The sequence below is a fragment of the Schistocerca americana genome, chromosome 7 (genome assembly GCF_021461395.2).
Source record: "Schistocerca americana isolate TAMUIC-IGC-003095 chromosome 7, iqSchAmer2.1, whole genome shotgun sequence".
In the NCBI taxonomy this organism is placed as follows: domain Eukaryota; kingdom Metazoa; phylum Arthropoda; class Insecta; order Orthoptera; family Acrididae; genus Schistocerca; species Schistocerca americana.
In genome coordinates, this window is record NC_060125.1 from 520,762,621 (window position 1) to 520,782,509 (window position 19,889).

General features: G+C 44.4%; 1 long non-coding RNA gene across 1 annotated transcript in view; it reads right to left on the reverse strand.

Moving 5' to 3' along the window:
• Positions 1-19,889, reverse strand: part of LOC124622665 — a 640,677-nt gene that overhangs the window by 207,994 nt on the left and 412,794 nt on the right. Inside the window, exon 2 of the long non-coding RNA XR_006980671.1 lies at positions 5,849-5,962. This is a non-coding gene — a long non-coding RNA (uncharacterized LOC124622665). The remainder of the gene's footprint in view (positions 1-5,848; positions 5,963-19,889) is intronic.

Here is a 19,889-nt window from a genome sequence, read left to right on the forward strand (position 1 = left end):
TTTTTACATTGCCAAGGGGCCGCAGATCTTGCTATGTGACATAAAGTTCAACTTGATACTCGCTCCTGAGATTTTTAAAAATCGGACAGACAAACTGACGGACGGACGAATAACAGAATGCTCCTGCAAGGTTCTGTTTTTACCGACTGAGGTACGGATTGCAACACAGATTAGACTTAGTTGTTTGCACTAAAATATTTCTCAGCTGACGTCATCAGTTTGCTGCGCTGTGGACGCAGCGAGGTTTGTCAGACTGCCGCTACTTTGCGCCGGCCAGCAGTTGATTTGGCGCCAGTGGGGACTGCAGATTCGAGCCCCGGGCCTGCACTGTGTGACGTGTATATCGACCGGCCAGTGGTAGCAGAAGCTCTGCCGTAATCCCACGCCGTCGCCCCTAATCGCTTCCCGACCACCGGACCGTGCTCTCGCAGCCAACTACATAATTACCGCGCGTCACGTGCCTCCGGCGTCGCCCTTTATTTTTCAAATATTTTTATTTTTATTTTTTAATTCCGCACACTTATTTTTTTCCCCGAGCTCGCGGTGTTAAGCGCTGCCGCATCGTAAAAAACACATGACGCGCCGCGCGGCCGCAATCGAGCGAGCGCGCCGCACTCTGTACGGGGGAACAGGGCCGCATAATTCTGTGCACCGCGCCGGGCCGGATTTTAATTCCGCTCTGCGCAACGAATTCGTAATTGCTGCCAAGCTCGGTCGTCAATAATTTCGCGAGACAAAAAATTTCCACTTCTTCGGCCTGCATAACGATTAGCATCGGGAAACGGTTTCGGTCAAACTGGCGCATTGCCTAGCATTTGTTCATGAGACCCAGAAAATATTAGATGCAGGCTCCCAGGTAGATGCCATTTTCCTTGACTTCCGGAAGGCGTTCGATACAGTTCCGCAGTGTCGCCTGAAAAACAAAGTAGGAGCCTACGGAATATCAAACCAGCTGTGTGTCTGGATTGAAGAGTTTTTAGCAAACAGAACACAGCATGTTGTTCTCAATGGAGAGACGTCTACAGACGTTAAAGTAACCTCTGGCGTGCCACAGGGGAGTGTTATGGGACCATTACTTTTCACCGTATATATAAATGACCTAGTAGATAGTGTCGGAAGTTCCATGCGGCTTTTCGCGGATGATGCTGTAGTATACAGAGAAGTTGCAGCATTAGAAAATTGCAGCGAAATGCAGGAAGATTTGCAGCGGATAGGCACTTGGTGCAGGGAGTGGCAACTGACCATTAACATAGACAAATGTAATGTATTGCGAATACATAGAAAGAAGGATCCTTTATTGTATGATTATATGATGGCGGAACAAACACTGGTAGCAGTTACTTCTGCAAAATATCTGGAAATATGCGTACGGAACGATTTGAAGTGGAATGATCATATAAAATTAATTGTTGGTAAGGCGGGTGCCAGGTTGAGATTCATTGGGAGAGTCCTAAGAAAATGTAGTCCATCAACAATGGAGGTGGCTTACAAAACACTCGTCGACCTATACTTGAGTATTGCTCATCAGTGTGGGATCCGTACCATATCGGGTTGATAGAGGACATACAGAAGATCCAAAGAAGAGCGGCGCGTTTCGTCACAGGGTTATTTGGTAAGCGTGATAGCGTTACGGAGACGTTTAACAAACTCAAGTGGCAGACTTTGCAAGAGAGGCGCTCTGCATCGCGGTGTAGCTTGCTGTCCAGGTTTCGAGAGGGTGCGTTTCTGGATGAGGTATCGAATATATTGCTTCCCCCTACTTATACCTCCCGAGGAGATCACGAATGTAAAATTAGAGAGATTCGAGCGCGCACGGAGGCTTTCAGACAGTCGTTCTTCCAGCGAACCATACGCGACTGGAACAGAAAAGGGAGGTAATGACAGTGGCACGTAAAGTGCCCTCCGCCACACACCGTTGGGTGGCTTGCGGAGTATAAATGTAGATGTAGATGCAGAAATCTGGCGCAAATTCTGATAAACCGAAGCCCTACAACTTATTTTCCGGTGAGTGAAACCTGAATGACACTATTTATTGCTCCCATCAGCTGGTAGTAAGAGACGATTTTTACTATTTACACATACAATCAAAGCCCAGGCCATGAGGACTCTTGACCACAGCCGATGGTAGCGCGGAGCCGCGGGAAGTGAGCAGAGCGGCAGGCGAGAACTACAGAAAGAGCGCCAGCACTATTTAGACGTGGCAGAAGCAGCAAGCATCCCTGGCAGCAGGCAACTTGTTTTAAAGCTGCCGGACGGCGTGGCCGAGCGGTTCTAGGTGCTTCAGTCTGGAAACGCGCGATCGCTACGATCGCAGGTTCGAATCCTTCCTCGGGCATGGATGTGTGTCATGTCTTTAGGTTAGTTAGGTTTAAGTAGTTCTAAGTTCTAGGGGACCTCAGATGTTAAGTCCTCATGGTGCTCAGAGCCATTTGAACCATTTTTTTAAAGTTGCTTGCGAGGATCTCTACCTTTTTACTGAAAACGATGGTCGTGTAAAATTTTTACCGTGTCACAAAGTATTAAAACATATAAAGAAATTAAATTTAAGACGTCATTATGCAGTAAATCACGCGGCAGAGTACGACGAACGGAAGGGAATAATCTTTGATTGAAAGCCAGCTTTTCAAACGAAGTAAGTTACTGCTCAATAATACACTACTGGCCATTAAAATTGCCACACCACGAAGAAGACGTGCTACAGACGCAAAATTTAACCGGCAGGAAGAGGATGCTGTGATATGCAAATGATTAGCTTTTCAGGGTATTCACACAAGGTTGGCGCCGGTGGCGGCACCTACAACGTGCTGACATGAGGAAAGTTTCCAACCGATTTCTCATACACAAACAGCAGTTGACCGGCGTTGCCTGGTGAAACGTTGTCGTGATGCCTCGTGTAAGGAGGAGAAATGTGTACCATCACGTTTCCGACTTTGATTAAGGTCGGATTGTAGCCTATTGCGATTGCGGTTTATCGTACCGCGACATTGCTGCTCGCGTTGGTCGAGATCCAATGACTGTTAGCAGAATATGGAATCGGTGGGTTCAGGAGGGTAATACGGAACGCCGTGCTGGATCCCAACGGCCTCGTATCACTAGCAGTCGAGATGAGAGGCATCTTATCCGCAAGGCTGTAACGGTTCGTGCAGCCTCGTCTCGATCCCTGAGTCCACAGATGGGGACGTTTGCGAGACAACAACCATCTGCACGAACAGTTCGACGACGTTTGCAGCAACACGGACTATCAGCTCGGAGATCATGGCTGCGGTCACCCTTGACGCTGCATCACAGACAGGAGCGCCTGCGATAGTGTACTCAACGACGAACGTGGGTGCACGAATGGCAAAACGTCATTTTTTCGGATGAATCCACGTTATGTTTACAGCATTACGATGGTCGCATCCGTGTTTGTTCGCATTGACGGCACTTTGAACGGTGGACGTTACATTTCAGATGTGTTACGACCCGTGGCTCTACCCTTCATTCGATCCCTGCGAAACCCTACATTTCAGCAGGATAATGCACGACCGCATGTTGCAGTTCCTGTACGGGCCTTTCTGGATAAAGAAAATGTGCGACTGCTGCCCTGGCCAGCACATTCTCCAGATCTCTCACCAACTGAAAACGTCTGGTCAATGGTGGCCGAGCAACTGGCTCGTCACAATACGCCATTCACTACTCTTGATGAACTGTGGTATCGTGGTGAAGCTGCATGGGCAGCTGTACGTGTACACGCCATCCAAGCTCTGTTTGACTCAATGCTCAGGCGTAACAAGGCCGTTATTATGGCCAGAGGTAGTTGTTCTGGGTACTGATTCCTCAGGATCTATGCACCCAAATTGCGTGAAAATATAATCACATGTCAGTTCTAGTATAATATATTTGTCCAATGAATACCCGTTTATCATCTGCATTTCTTCTTGGTGTAGCACTTTTAATGGCCAGTAGTGTAAGTTCTGCTTGTAATAAAGTGGCAGTGGAGGGAATAATTACCGTGTCAGTTTTGAGTACTCGAGCTACTGATCTACTGATATTATTTCATATAAAAATATTTCACATAATTGGGGGGGGGGGGGGCGGGGGACGTTGATCATCCTGGAAGAGACTCTTCTGAGAATCAGCTACAGAATTTCTTAGCAGATAGCTGTGCGCTTGAAGCCATTTGCTGAAGATCAATTTATTAGACAGTGCCTTATAATAGCAATAGAAGAGCTGTGCCCACAGCTGGTTCCGTAGCTAGAGTCCGCGTCACTTCATCGAGCCACTGTCATGCGCCGAATTGAAGAATTAGCGGAAGATTTGGAGTCTCAGCTGACAATGAACTGTTGCCTTTTCTTTGTCTCTGGATTACTCTCTTGACTTCTAGGGTGTGTCCAGAGAAAAACGAAGATTCATGATCTCCTGGTTATCCCTGTACACTGCCTGATTCATGAACAACATCTGTGTTCCAAAAGTGTAAAACTGAATAATGTTATGAACTTGGCTGTCAAAATTCTAGTCGAGCAAAAGGATTCAATCATCGCTTTTTCAAAGTGTTTCTGGACGATGTCGGTTATGGATATGGAAATTTGCCTTATCACCGTGGGGTTTCCTGGCTCAGTGGTGTTAATTTCTGGAGCGCTTCATGGAACTCCGCTAAGAAATATCGTTATTCGTGGAACTGAAGGGAGAAAGTGCCCCACAACTGCCGGATGACAGATGCATTTTTGGTTTCGCCTTTTTAATTGATGCGACAGGACATGTTTGGGACTTGCGTGTGTCACTTCAAGGGAACGATATTCTCATCATCCACTTCTGTGGCAATATAATGGCATTCAAGATGAAACTGTCGCTGTGAAAGAGGCGGCTCGATGCTAGAAACGTGTCTTACTTCCAGAAACTGTCAGCATTAACAAACGTTGCCGTTGCTGAGGGTTTTGGTTAGTATATAGATCTTTTAAGAAAACTGCATACTGAATTTGAAATAAAATTCACTGATATTTTGCGCCTGGAAACAGATTAAGGAATTTTTGCTACTTCGTACTCTGCTGACATCGATTCTGTAAGCCACCCTCTCCAAATGGAAATCTTAGATCTTCAGTGCGATTCAGAACTGAAAGAGAGATATCAGAGCAGAAAGACTTTAAGTCACTATTATAAACATTTGTTCGAGAAGCGTTACACCAAACTTCATAGCCATGCAGCATGGATGTTTAGTCTGTTCGGCTTAGCGTACAATTGTGATCAGTTCTTTTCCCTAGTGTAACTGTGAAAAACGTGACTGAGATGTTCCGTATTAGATTATTATCTGAAATGTGTTTTGAGAGTGAGCTGTGCTGAATCAGTCATTCCCAAAACTGAAGCTCTTATGCAAAGAAAAGTAAATAATAGTAGAAAGCGACAACAGAAAACCGAAGTGGGTTAATTTCGTATATTTTCTTTGTCACTCAGTTTCCTAATTCTGCCTTTCAGTTTGCCGTCATCCAGTAACTTTCGTATTTAGTATGTCTTTACACTCATTTTGTTCTCCTTTCTTTACTGGCAATGTTTCCTTGAATTAGAAAATCTGTTTGGCATTAAGGCTATTGTAATAAGTGTCTTTATTAAATGTTCAACATGTTTAATTAGAATTTTGCGATGGAGCTGGAGCAAAGAGCGGAATCACGCTGCGCCATAGAGCGGTACCTTGAACGGCCATGGTCTAGACCAACATTAAATATTCCTGAACAGAGTGTACAGCGCGTCACGGAATGAACTTCGTCCTTTTACTACTCATTTGTTTTTATGGAATAATGTCGGGAATTCAGTCCCACTTATCCCGTGCTGGCGCAGCCATTCCGCAAACAATCTCTTGCAGCTGCTGCAGGCCTACCTGTTCGCCTGCCGGACTGGGAGTGGTCCAGTTGGCAAGCCCGGCGCCAAAACTGTGGGGCCTCCGCTTGTTGACGAAGTCCACCGGAAGACTGTATTCGTCACACAGCGACACCTGCGCAGAAAAAGAACACCCATTACTCATGGAATTTTCATAGGATAAGCTAACCTAAATACGATACAAAATCACAAAATTCGCATTTTTTTAAAGTAAAGGAACAGGTGTTGTGAAAAATTGTAAATGTCAGTGAACATAATCTGCTTAGAAATGATACTGTATTTAATTTTTTAAAGTTGCAAATGTAGACTAGAAAAAATAAAAACAGTATATCATTTTTTTGCACAGAAATTCTTAAATACGACATAGTTCATGCAAAATATGATACACAAGTAGTATTGTGGTGTAAATTGAAGACAGAAGGTTGAAATCTTAAAAATGAGATAGAGGCCACACAAAACGATACATATGTATCACCGGGATTCTTCTGTGGGGGATGTTTCTAGGAACTTTATGGCATGAGAAGTACGTCAGAGTGAACTATATCAATTTCGTTACTTATTTTTCCTATTTCTAATACTATATAGTCATCTAGCAATGGGTGAGAACTGTTTAAAATAATACTTAGCATATCTAAATTAATACAAAAATAAGAGCTACGGAAAAGAGAATCACTATTTTACATTTTTTCTCATTAACGTCAACAGCACCATTTGATATTGCCCAGACCAGTAGTAACATGGGGAAATGCCACTTTCCCTATCACATGAATCTTATTAATAAGCGATATTTCTTTTTAATTTAAATGAAAAACTATTTCCTTTATGTGTACAGGCTTTAGATAACTTGTAGGCGACCTTCCAGAAAGTGTTTATGGTGCAGACATATCTGTAGCTGTAAGGATTCGTCTTTCCTTCTCGAAATTTAGCTAAGATATGATCTTCTCCAACAACATGTGCTGGATCTGTCATTGCAATAGTATCTCGGAAGAGATGGGCGTTATCCATGCTATCGTCACTCATCAAAGAGATGACGGAGACTAGCTTCCTTTCTGTTTTGGTACTCGTCATAGCTTTGGTCACAGGCATAGCCTTGGTACTCTTCTACGTTTGACCTACTCCATTTTTGGTTGGCGGCTTTTCTTTTTCACAATGAATTTACTGCTGCGGGTTTGGTTTGTGGCGGTTGGGTCGCTGACTTCAGGGGCAGGGTGGCAACCCGCGGTACACCGGTGTGTGGCTAGTGCCTGCGACTTAGGCGACAGAGTATCCCTTTTGGTAACCAATTGTATAATATACTGTTAAGATAAACAAAGACGCACCAAGCAGGAGTTATCCAAATGGGACGGATATGTGTAGATGTGATGTATATTTACAAACATATGATATTAATTTCAGAAAAATTGGATGACTTATTCAACAGAAGGAACTTCAAAAAACTAAGCAACCTAATAACTCCTTGGTCTAGATCTGTCCTTATGCATGAAGTTATTCGGTTTGGAATTGATTGACAAAGCTGCTGGATGTCCTGCTGAGGGAAAGAGTGCCAAATTATGTCCATCTGGGGCATTAGCGCGTCAATATCCTGGGCCAGATGGTTGGACGGCAATGACCATATTGCTCCAAAAATTCACAACTGGGGAGAGATCCGGCGACATTGCTGGCCAACGTAAGGTTTGGTAAGCCGAAGACAAGCAGTCGAAACACTCGCCGTGTGCGAGAGGATTTTATTTTGCTGAAATGGAAGCCCAGGATGACTTGGTATGAAGGGCAACAAAGCATACGCAGAATATCGCCGATGTACCGTTGTGCTGTAAGGGCTCCGCGAATGACAACCAAAGCGATCCTGCTATGAAAAGAAGTGACACCTTAGACTCCTGGTTGACGGGCCGGAGGACAAGCGAAAGTGTAGTTAGTATCCCATCACTGTCCGCGGAGTCTCCGGACAAGTCTTCGACATGGAACATCATTGACTGGAGTAGAACTGTCTTCAGCGATGAGTTCCACTACGGACTGATCCCTGAAGACCAGCGAAGATGTGTCCGGAGACGCCCTGGACAGCGGTGGGATACCAATCGTTTGCAACGGGAAACAAAACGACGCTTTCCGAAGATAATAAGCGTCGCATGAAAGACGTAATGAGCATGTGTTTGGGCTGGCTCCAGCTACACAGTGCAGATATCTGCGGGAACACCAGAGAAACACATTCAAACTAGTAAACAATCACATCACATGTAACACTCAATAAGAAGACTAAACAGAGCGATATACAGTAGAAGTAACACATGTAGATTATGACTTCCAAGTGCTAGAGGCGCTTGTTTTGCGGTCATGGGAAGGCTGTCGAATTTGGCGTGCTAGACATACGGGCGCGCAGCGACCGGACATTAAATTTTACGCACGGGGGCCGCTGTGAGCGTGCATCACCCCCATAGCCGGGAACAGCAGGGGTGGGAGAGGTGCAGGTAATCCTCGTTATAGCCGCGAGTCCGGCTTAATTAATAAGGCGTCGCCATCCGTCATGCTTAGCAGCGGGCGCCGGTGCGGACTGTTCATCTGTATGCTAAAGAGCGCCTCCCCGTCCCGAGGGCGTCTTGGCGGCCTTGCCACGCTAAATTACCGCCGGGGATCATCCAGAACGCGCCGGCTAAGTGTTATCGCCCGAGAGGGCCACATAGCAAGCACCGACCGCCGGCGAGCCGACTTACTTAGGAGGCTGTGTCCACCGCCTCTTATCGCTCCACTACTCTTGCTAGAGAGCCACAAACTGGACTCCCGTGTCCACATCGGTCTTCTGGAGCGAGCCTCTCTTTCACGTAGAACTACTTCATCGGGCACAATTACATACACACTGAGGTGACGAAAGTCAAGGGATGGCGATATTCACATATACAGATGGTGGTAATGTCGCATACACTAGCTATAAAAGACCATTGCATTGGCGCAGCTGTCACTTGTACTCAAGTGATTCATGTGAAAAAGTTGCCCACGTGATTATGGCCACAGAACGAGATTAACAGACTTTGAACGCGGGATGGTGGCTGGAGCTAGAAGCATGGGACATTCAATTCCGGAAATACTTAGGGAATTCAATATTCCGAGATACACAGTGACAAGAATGTGCCGAGAATGCCATATTTCAGGCATTTACTTGCAGTGGCCGACAACCTTCACTTAGCGACCGAGAGCAGCGGCGTTGGCTAGAGATGTTAGTGCCAATAAACAAGCAACTCTACGTGAAATCAGTGTGGGACACACGCCGAACGTATCAGTTACGACAGTGCGGCGAAATTTGCCATTAAAGGACTGTGGCAGCAGACGACAGATGCGAGTGCCTTTGATAACAGCACGGTATCGCCTGCAGTGCCTCTCCTGGACTTGTGACCATATCGGTTGGACCCTAGATGACTGGAAACCGTGGCTTTGTCAGATGAGTCTCGATTTCAGTTGCTGTGGCTCTGAGCACTATGGGACTCAACTGCTGTGGTCATAAGTCCCCTAGAACTTAGAACTACTTAAACCTAACTAACCTAAGGACAGCACACAACACCCAGCCATCACGAGGTAGAGAAAATCCCTGACCCCGCCGGGAATCGAACCCGGGAACCCGGGCTAATTTCAGTTGCTGAGAGATGGTGGTGGGGTTCGAATATGGTGCAGACCCCACGAAGTCATGGACCCAAGTTGTCAACAAGGCACTGTGCAAGCTGGTGGTGGTTCCATAATGGTGTGAGCTGTGTTTACATTGAATCACTGGGTCCTCTGGTCCAAATAAAGATATCATTAACTGGAAATGGTTATGTTCAGCTACTAGGAGGCCATCTGCAGCCAAACAACGATGGAAATTTTATGGATGACAATTAGACATGTCACCGGGGCACCACTGTTCGTGATTGGTTTGAACAGTCTGGACAATTCGAGTGAATGATTTGGTCATCCAGATCGCCCAACATCAATCCAAAAGAAATGTGTGTGAAATCTTATGGGACTTAACTTCAAATGGTTCAAATGGTTCTGAGCACTATGGGACTCAACTGCTGAGGTCATAAGTCCCCTAGAACTTAGAACTACTTAAACCTAACTAACCTAAGGACAACACACACATCCATGCCCGAGGCAGGATTCGAACCTGCGACCGTAGCGGTCGCGCGGATCCAGACTGTAGCGCCAGAACCGCTCGGCCACCAGTGGCCGGCTGGGACTTAACTGCTAAGGTCATCAGTCCCTAAGCTTACACATTACTTAATCTAAATTATCCTAAGGACAAACACACACAACCACGCCCGAGAGAGGACTCGAACCTCTGCTGGGACCAGCCGCACAGTGCACGACTGCAGCGGCTTAAACCGCTCGGATAATCCCGCGCGGCCAACATGAATCCCCTCGAGCATTTATTGGAGATAATCGAGAGGTCAATTGGGACACAAAATCCTACACCGGCAACACTTTCGCAATTATGAATGGATATAGAGGCAGCATGACTCAATATGTCTTCAGGGGATCTCCAGCGACTTGTTGAGTGCAAGTCATATCGAGATGCTGCACTACCCCGGACATAGGAGGTCCGTCACGATATTAGGAGGTATCACATGGTTTCTGTCACCTCAGTTCACGTCCCCGGTACATTCGTGATCTGGGACATATCATGAATTATTTCATAGCATATACAAGTAATTACTTTATTTGAATACGAGTCCTTATGTACATGAGTATCGCAGCAATGGAATAAACTAACTCTGAACATGAAGCTGTATGTTGATTCAACGACGCCTGCTTGTTCAGTCAAAGTCAAGTTGAGTAATTATTTTCATGCGATTATTCCACGAGCGGACCGCTCGTACTAGTAATGGCCGATATCGTCCAAATTGATGGCATATGGAGGGCTTGGCCAGAAAACTGGTAGCTCCAGGAGCCTGGAAAAATTGCATTTTTGATGGAGATCGGGCGCGGCATGAACCATGTACGTCAGCCTAGTTTCCATGCAGCAACTGTCGCAGCGAAAAGACTACACAGCGCTAAATCGGGAGTCGTGGGGTCGATCCTCTATGTGGAATTTACTCAATTTTTTCTGTTATTGAAAGTGATATACGAGAATTTCGTATACAAAATTTGATACTGTTGTTATTTTACAGTTGGTTTACACGTCTTGGGATGATGTTCATCGAAAAAGCATGCTATGAAGTTCTTTCCTCTACGTCTTGAACCCAATATGAACGTTGCATTTTTGAAATTACGTTGTCATTTTGAATTTTTTATAGAAAAAGAAATGATTTTCATTCGTAATAGATTCTCCCAAATAGCGGTTTGATGGCAAACCACTCGTAGTGAACTCCTGTGAACTTGAATTACGTTCTCGTCTTGGAAAGTTATTTGAAGAGCTGTCGAGCACGCTTTAAGAACAATCGCCTGCTGGAAATTTATTTAGAATTACAATTTTTCTCTTGTCATTTTCTATCATGCCTTTTAGGAAAAGGTGACAGGAAGACATCAGGCAAACCCTTAATTTAAAGACGCCATCGCCGTAAATAACCATGCTGGCCATGCACTTATACGGGAGAAAGGCACAAGAAAAAGAAGATTGTGTTGAACCTTTAACGTAATAGTATAGCACCTAATGAGCGGTTTATGACAGCAATTTTAAATTAGGCCAGTAATTATACGAAAGGCAACAAATCGTGGTTTTTGACCCTGGAAACCTTTAGATGGGTAACCTGCAACTGGGACTATGTGACTGCATGAGCGTTTTAGTAATAATAACGATAGTAATTAATAATAATAATAAAGTTTTTTAAAACGTAGTGCTGTTCCACTAAAGACGGTAATTTCTTAAAAAACATGTCTGGTATTGGCACGAATTACCCTTTGTCATGCACTCAACAGTGGCTAGCGTAGTAAGTATTTAGATGGAGATACATACTGGCATGCTCTGTAGAAGTTCAGCTGCTCCGGGATGCTTAAAAAGGCAGAAATCACTTCCCAATTAAGTTTTAGTTTGGAAAATGTTGTGTATCGCACAGGAACAGAGCGATGTCTGTAATACAGCGTGTGTTGTGTGTCTTCCACATCTGCTTCAGAAGCATTCCTCAGGACATTTGGCCAAATGGAGAACAGCTGTCCTCAGAGTGTGTCAGTATTGTCCAGGCTGTTACTATCCAGGGCGGATTTGTTTTGTTATCAGCTGGTAGAGCGAAGTGTGAGTGTTACAGACCCTACAGAACACCGAGATGTTAATGAGACATCATTTAATTAACAATCATTTATTAGCAAGAGTTTTCCTATCACTCCGTCTCCTTCCTGAAGCTGCCTAGCAACGGACGCACCGAGTTCGCGTTGCTTGAAAGCAGGGAGGTATGTGAGTGTCTTGCAAGGAACTTGCTGACACAGGTCATGTTTTGCCTCTGGCCAGTGCTGCGGCCCCGTCGCAGGAGGATGCGGCCGCCGTGTGTATGCGCAACATGGTGTGGTTGTGGACGTCCTTCAGTGCCTCACCGCTCTCAATGAAGCTGCGTCTAGGATTGGCTCCAGAAATCAGCATGCTCTTGTTGTCGGTTGTCGAGATGGCGTGTAGGCGTAAGACCCAGCAGTAACACCAAGGATATCGTTAGTGGTGTCCTAACATACAGACAGTAAGGCTTGTGCTGTCCCAGTAGTGGCGGCACAGGTGCCCAGCGCCTACGTTGAACAGTTTACAGAAGGGCATGTCAGTTCTTCATTCGCGGAAGATCGGTCCCGCCCCATCCTAGTCCGTCAGTGTTGTGAGTGGCAGAACCGCGGCTTGCAGATCAGTTGTCCCCCTACAAGGCCGGACGGCTATTGGTTTGCAGCAGTGGACTCCCAAGTTGGTTCAAAAATGGTTCAAATGGCTCTGAGCACTATGGGACTCAACTGCTGAGGTCATTAGTCCCCTAGAACTTAGAACTAGTTAAACCTAACTAACCTAAGGACATCACAAACATCCATGCCCGAGGCAGGATTCGAACCTGCGACCGTAGCGGACTCCCAAGTTGGCGGCAGCTTGTAGACACTTATTGAATTCACCAGAGCATCCTGCAGCTTAACAGAGCTGGTCTTCCTTCGATATCCATAATGAAGATGGAATGGCCTAACTCTGAGAATGAGCTTGAGGAGGGCGGGCGTTTTACAGCAGGCGATGGCGGGATCCCTCACACACTGCTGACTGAATGTGCTCTCGTTTTCTGAGCCTATCAGCATTCTCAGCTGCTCTCATGCTTCCTCTATGCAAAGTTTGCATCCTGAAAGCCTACTTATAACATCTCTAAGTGTAGTTACTACATTTAGCAGTAGAGCGTTCTTCTATTCTTCACTGTTGTCAGAGTGCTGAATCAGTTGTTTACTTCCCTCTCGCATAATCTGATGAAACGTACTCCGAGCTTGTTTGTACTTCGGGCCTCCCGTGTTAACATTCAGTTACGACATCTTTGCGTAGCCGGAGGAGGTGCCCCACTTAGCGACATCCTCATTGGTTTATAACAAAACCTTGTTCCTTTACTTATCATTCTACTGTGCAGCAAGTCACTCAAGCCACCCCATCGGAGCAAGGTACATGTTTTGTGGAACTGAGAAACAAGGGAGACGGCGGGGGAGGAATAGATATCATGAAAGCTCTAAAAAGGTTATATGAAATTTATTATTTACTTTCCCCTTCCCGCTACAGCTGCTTTATTCTTTCGTTCTAGCAGTGCTGCTGTGTCAATGTCTTGCACACATCATCTTCAATGCTTGTGGCATAGTAGAGTGTATGCTCAGCTGCATGCACAAACCTGTCAATCGCAGTGTGCCATGTTGCCCTCTTCTTTGGCATGGGGACCTCATGATCTTGTTTTCTAAACGTCGCCTGCTGGCCAGGAAGACAGATGGTGGGCAGAAGTGGCGCTGAATATTTGACGTGACGCCGGTTCGCCATTGTCTGCCGAGTGGATCAAACGAACCGCGCCACTGGCCGCTGTGTACACAGAGACGCGCTGGGGTGGCCTGGATGATAAATCGGCTAGGCCCGTGTTGACCGAGGCGTCCCATTAGAGGCTCCCTACTCCTCCTGTGTTTGCTTTTTTATGTGGCTGTGTGTGTGTGTTTGGAGAGGGGGAAAAGCGACGTACTGCTATCACCGGACCTCACGGAATTGCGAAGCCGGATGAAGGAGGCTAAAAGGAAAGCGCACGGGCGGCAGGTCCTATTACTTGATGTCTGATAAATGCTTACTGACGGATGAAACCGGATATCCGATATCTATCAAACACTTGAGCGACAGGACTTCAGTAAGCAGCCCCGTGTTTCTATAATATAAGTTAGTTTTCAGCATTATAATCGTAGTAATAAAAATTGTTCTTGGTAATAACACTTCGCCGTCTTCTTTTCCCTACATAGATTAGCTGATTTCAGCTGATCTGCCCGACGGAGTCCAACCATCTCCTCCGTGGTCTTTTACTCTGTCTTATACCTCTAGTTTAGTAGTCTAGAATTGTTTTGAAAGGCTGTTTTCATCAATTATATCTACATGTTCCCACCATCTGTTTCTCTTTGGCTCTATTTCCTTGTGCACTGAATGATATTGTGATTCATTTCAAATGTCTTTATTTCTCGACCGATCTTACTGATGCATCCTTTAAAACTATGGAGAAATCTCCTTTCTGCAGCCTGGAACCTGCTCAACCAGTGACTATCACCTGTTCCCTAGGTTAAACGAACATTTGGCCGGAAAGCGATTTAGCTCCGACGACGAGGTGAAAGAAGAGGTTCATAACTTTCTGAACAGCACGGTGGCAAGCTAGTATGACATGGGCATACCAGAAACTGCTACTGCGTCTACAAAAATGCGTCGACAGAAATGGTGATTATGTCGAAAAATAGCTAAATGTTCAAGCTGTAAACTGATGTAAACCATTGTAGAAATAAACAGGTCTATTTGCTTATAAAAAAATAGGAGGCCTTACTTTTGGGCTTACCCTCGTAGATGTAGAACAAATTAATATCTTAACTCCCTGTCCACGACAGCATCTGCTCCTCGCTCATCTATCCACTAAAGAACTACAAAGCGCGCAAAGGAAGAAACGCTAATATTTGATTTCATTATAAACTTTCGCCAACTCGGAGCCGATTCTGCAGTTAACTCCTTCTCTACTGACAACACAACATCGCCTGTTTTTTATACGCGTGGGTCCGCCTCTCGTGACATTTAGTGCTCAGTTTAGCTTACATAGTGATGTCCAAGTACTAGGGATCAGACAGCGTAGATAGAGTCATTCCATACTCGTCTATATAGTTAACATGTAGCGAAACTTCTAGGAACAATTTCATATAGGGAGATGGTTCGCGTCATGATTAAGTTAGTGTGGAGATTTATCAGACATGTAGCAGCATACTCAAGGCAACATAGAGAGGGAAATACAGAAATAAAAGCAGAAACAGAACTGGTTTATCTGAATTTAAAAAAATAAAAATAAATCTAGGAGAGTACAGGAGGAAATGAAACGAGCTCATCAGAAAGATGTAGGCTGACAGCCTACCGAGAGTACTACACAAATACTAACCAACAGAATAAAGAAACATTGGGAGGCTCAAAACCAGATAGAACGATTTGGACTCATCATTGTACGTGGATGTAATAGGCAAAGCCTAACAACGGCAGAAGATAATGATTTTTGTAGTGTTGTTGTCCATGTTGTTCAGCACTGCCGTCGTGAATTTCACAATGCTACCAGTGTATGTGAAGATACAATAATACAGTAAATGGATGAGGCGAAAGGGAATACTAACGCCTAAAAAATGAGATTGATAGGAAGTGCAAAATGGCTAAGCAGGAATGGCTAGAGGACAAATGTAGAGATTCAGAATCATATATCGCTAGGGGAAAGATAGATTGGCGGTAATCAGAAAAACCACGTGAATGAATATCAAGAGCTCAGATGGAGAACCAGTCCTATGCAAACAAGGGAAAGCTGAAAGATGGAAGGAGTATATAGAAGATCTATACAACGTGTAGGGAAGCAGCATACTCACGCCTCATAAAATTCACATCAGTCTTTCCATTGTGTGCCAGCCTAGTCTACTGTAACTAGCTCTGACGTCATAAATATTGCGCAATACTTTAAAATGAAGTAAATAACCTGAAACGTTTCTAGCATGTCAGGAGTAATACAAAATCAATATGTGTTGGATATCCGTTCAATAACTCTAACCATTTTCGAAATTTGGATGTTTTTCTGTAAAAATCATTGGCGCAACAGAAAAAAGGATAGAACCTAAAAAATTTATATTTAGATTCCTTTTGCATAATAGTTTAGTAGAAACATTATTCTGGATATCACAAATTAAAATTTTAGTCGAAATTCATGATTTTCTGGTTTTTGTCTTAGAAATTAAGTTTCAACAGAATAACTATAAAACTGTAGCTACAGCGTATCTCCAAAGAGCAAGTTCAGAGCTCGTCTACTGCATGTAGTGTAATTAAATTAATTATCTCGCCCAAAATATTTGACTTAGCCACGTCAGACTTTTATTATGATTACTTACCTGTGTGCTGATTGTACATTTAAATTGAGAGCCTCATCGGCCATCAGCGAAGGAAGCAATGATTTATTCGATAACTTAAAGTGGTGCATTACTAGCCCAGCAGCTAGTCGGGAGAGCAGATTTGATCAGGCTTTATATGTAAGAAAGCTGCGTGAAAAAGGAAGGCTCCAGCTCTCTCCAGGTGCTGATTAGCGCACCACCTGTGCCGAGAGTCGCGTCGCGTAGCGTCGGCGTCATTGCTATAAACAGCCTCGGCTGCCGTAATAAGTTACTCGGGATACGCGTAACCATGGAATCGTTTTCGAGTGAAGTGTTAATTCTGGGATGACTTTAATGATCTATCTTCAGTTTGCGTATGTCGTATTTTCACGTGCCGCCGCAGGACAGACATTCTACCATTATTAGCGCGGCGTTTGATGAACATTATCATCAAATTATGGCGAGCATTCACTTACACTTTTAATTTGAACAGTTATAGTTGCATCAGCGCATTAGACTCTGAACTGCTCTGGTAGTTGGATTGTGTGGATTCTTTTTGGTCTGTGACTTTCAGAATATAGTGAACATTTTAGAGAGAATGGTTTTTGATTATGAATCCCAGACAATCTCCTAATTCCTCAGAGCTATAAGCTGTAGCTACAAATGTATTTCTCAGATGAAGTGGGCACTAGGAATTCTAATTACAGGCTTCACGTTTTGCTAATCACTTTCTGGTTGCCAATATTGTAGTTAGAGAGCCAGTGTTGAGAACAGCAAACAACAGCATAAATACAAAACATTTATTCTATTATTCCACCCGCCGCCCCACAAACGGAGATGTACCTGAGGGCAATATTGTAGAAATTGAAGATGAGATAGGAGATAAGATACACCGTGAAAATTTTGATAGAGCACTGATAGACCTAAGTGGAAACAAAGCCCCGGGAGTAGACAACATTCCGTTACAACTACTGATAAACTTGGGAGGCCCAACCTTGAGAAAACTCTTCCATCTAGAGAGGCAGATGTATCAGACAGGCGAAATACCCTTAGAATTCAAGAAGAATATAATAATTCCAATTCCAAGGAAAACGGGTGCTGACAAATGTGAAAATTACAGAACTGTCAGTTAATAAGTCACGGCTGCAAATACTGACACGAAATCTTTACAGAAGAATGGAAAACCGGTACAAACATACCTAAAGGAAGATCAGTTCGGATCCCGGAGAAATGTAGGAACACACGATGCAATAGTGATTCAGCGACTTCCGTTGTCAATTGTATAATGAAAACAGGTAGTTTAATTATGACGTTATCTTTTTATTGTTTAGTTACTTCATGGACGCGCTAACAAGACAATTGCTCAAAAAATGTCACGCAATGGAAAAATACTTTCAAGATGAGGGGTACTCTGCACTGTATATTAAAATAACGAAATCAAAGCACTATCGATATCAGCTCACCTCTTCTTTCCCTCACATGTCTTGCAACCCTTCATTAAGTTCGTAAAGACAAGTCGAAGATCAAAAAAATATCAGGACAAGTGTTCTTTACACTTGGTACGAAAAGCAGAAATATCTTCTGAGGCGCCAGTTGGGGACACGTGCCGCGAGAAGTTTTGTTTTCGTGAGCGCGACCACCGCGCAGCATCTGCTGGCGAAGGCGTCGCGACCGCTTAGCGTCGGCGGGGCTCATAAAACTTTTTTAATGAACAATCGGCGTCGACGCCGGCCAGAGCGCGCCGGCTGCCAGCCGGCGTCTCAGACCAAAGTTTCATCTCGCGCTAACAAGTAGCTTGACACCTTTGTGATTAAAAAAAGGGCGTGCCAAAGCCTGGAGAGCCGGCGATTTTAATTTGAAATGTCGCCGTTTAAGGACCTGTCACGACACGACGCGGGGTGGCGCTCGGCGCGCAGGGGTGACACTCCCCAGGGGGAGAACAAGTTGCATCCGGGGCTTTGCTGATATTTTCCTCCAATTACACAGTAATTACAGTTTAAAATGGCTGTTAACTGTGTGATTACTGCCGCCTTTGCGGCGCAGCTTCTCCGACACCTGCCCTTGGAGGACGCGAAAATTCCTGTTGACTTCTCTGAGAGAAGGGGCAGAGAGACCAGAATCCATACAAATGAGGCAACAAAATACACGACCAGAAGTTGTATGGCGTTGAATCCCTTGTCGCAATGCCGTTCAGCATTTGCTTTTCAGCAGTTTTAAGAACCAATAACAATTCTGTCAAGGATAGCAAAGGACTTGGAAGAGTAGTTGAAAGGAATGGAGAGCGTCTTGGAAGGAGTACATAAGATGAACATAAAAAAAGCAAAACGAGGATAACGGGATGTACTCGAATTAAATCAGGTGATGTTGAGGCAATTGGATTAGGAAACGAGACACTGAAAGTAATAGATCAGTTTTGATATTTGGACAGGAGAATAACTGATGATGGCCGTAGTAGAGTGTGTATAAAATGTAGAATGTCTATGGCAAGAAAAGCTTTTCTGAAGAAGAGGAATTTGTTAACATGGAGTGTAGATTTAAGTGTTAGAAAGTCTTTTCTGAAAGTATTTGTATGGAGTGTAGCCATGTACAGAAGTGAAACACGAACGATTAACAGTTTAGACAAGAGAATAGAAACTTTTGAAATGTGATGCTGCAGAAGAATGCTGAAGATCAGATGGGTAGATCACGTAACTAATGAGGAGATGCTGAATAGAACTGGAGAGAAAAGACATCTGTGGTACAGTCCGACTAGAAGAAGGAATCGGTTTGCACGAATGATTTTGAGGCATCAAGGCATCACCAATTTATTACAGGAGGGAAGCGCGGAGGGTAAAAATCGTAGAGGGAGACCAAGGGATGAATGCAGTACGCAGATTCAGAAATATGTAGGTTGCAGTAGTTATTCGGAGATGAAGAGTTTAGCACAGGGCAGAGTAGCACGAACAGCTGCATCAAACCAGTCTTCGGATTGAAGACCAGAACAGCAACTCATGAGGAGGTACTGACTGTAAACAGTGAAAAACAAATTTATGGTACAAACTAACTAAAAGAAGAGCTGGGATGATAGGAAATATGCTGAGTCATCAAGGAATCGTCAGTTTAGTAATAGAGGAATGTGTGTTGGTGGTGGTGGTTAAAAATTACAGAGGGATGCCTGGGCTACAATACAGTAAGCAAGTTCAAATGGATGTAATGTTGCAGCTGTTATACAGAGATGAAGAGGCTTACCCAAGATAGGCTAGCGCAGAGAGCTGCAGCAAACCAGTCTTCGGACAGAAGACCACAACAACAAGGATCGACAAATATTTCGCGACTAATGAAAATTCGTGTGATTGCTTAGCTTAAGATTTAAGTTATTTTGTACGTTACTTTCATATGGGGAAATGATTTGTTAGTGTGTAAAATGCAAAGCTGCACTACCTTTCGAAGTCAGCGTTAAAATGTACATCCCCCGGCAAAAGGCTAGATATCAGTTCACGGTAATTGCACACCATTTACAGGATCATAACTAGTAAGGTAGGAGGGCCAGCTCTCTC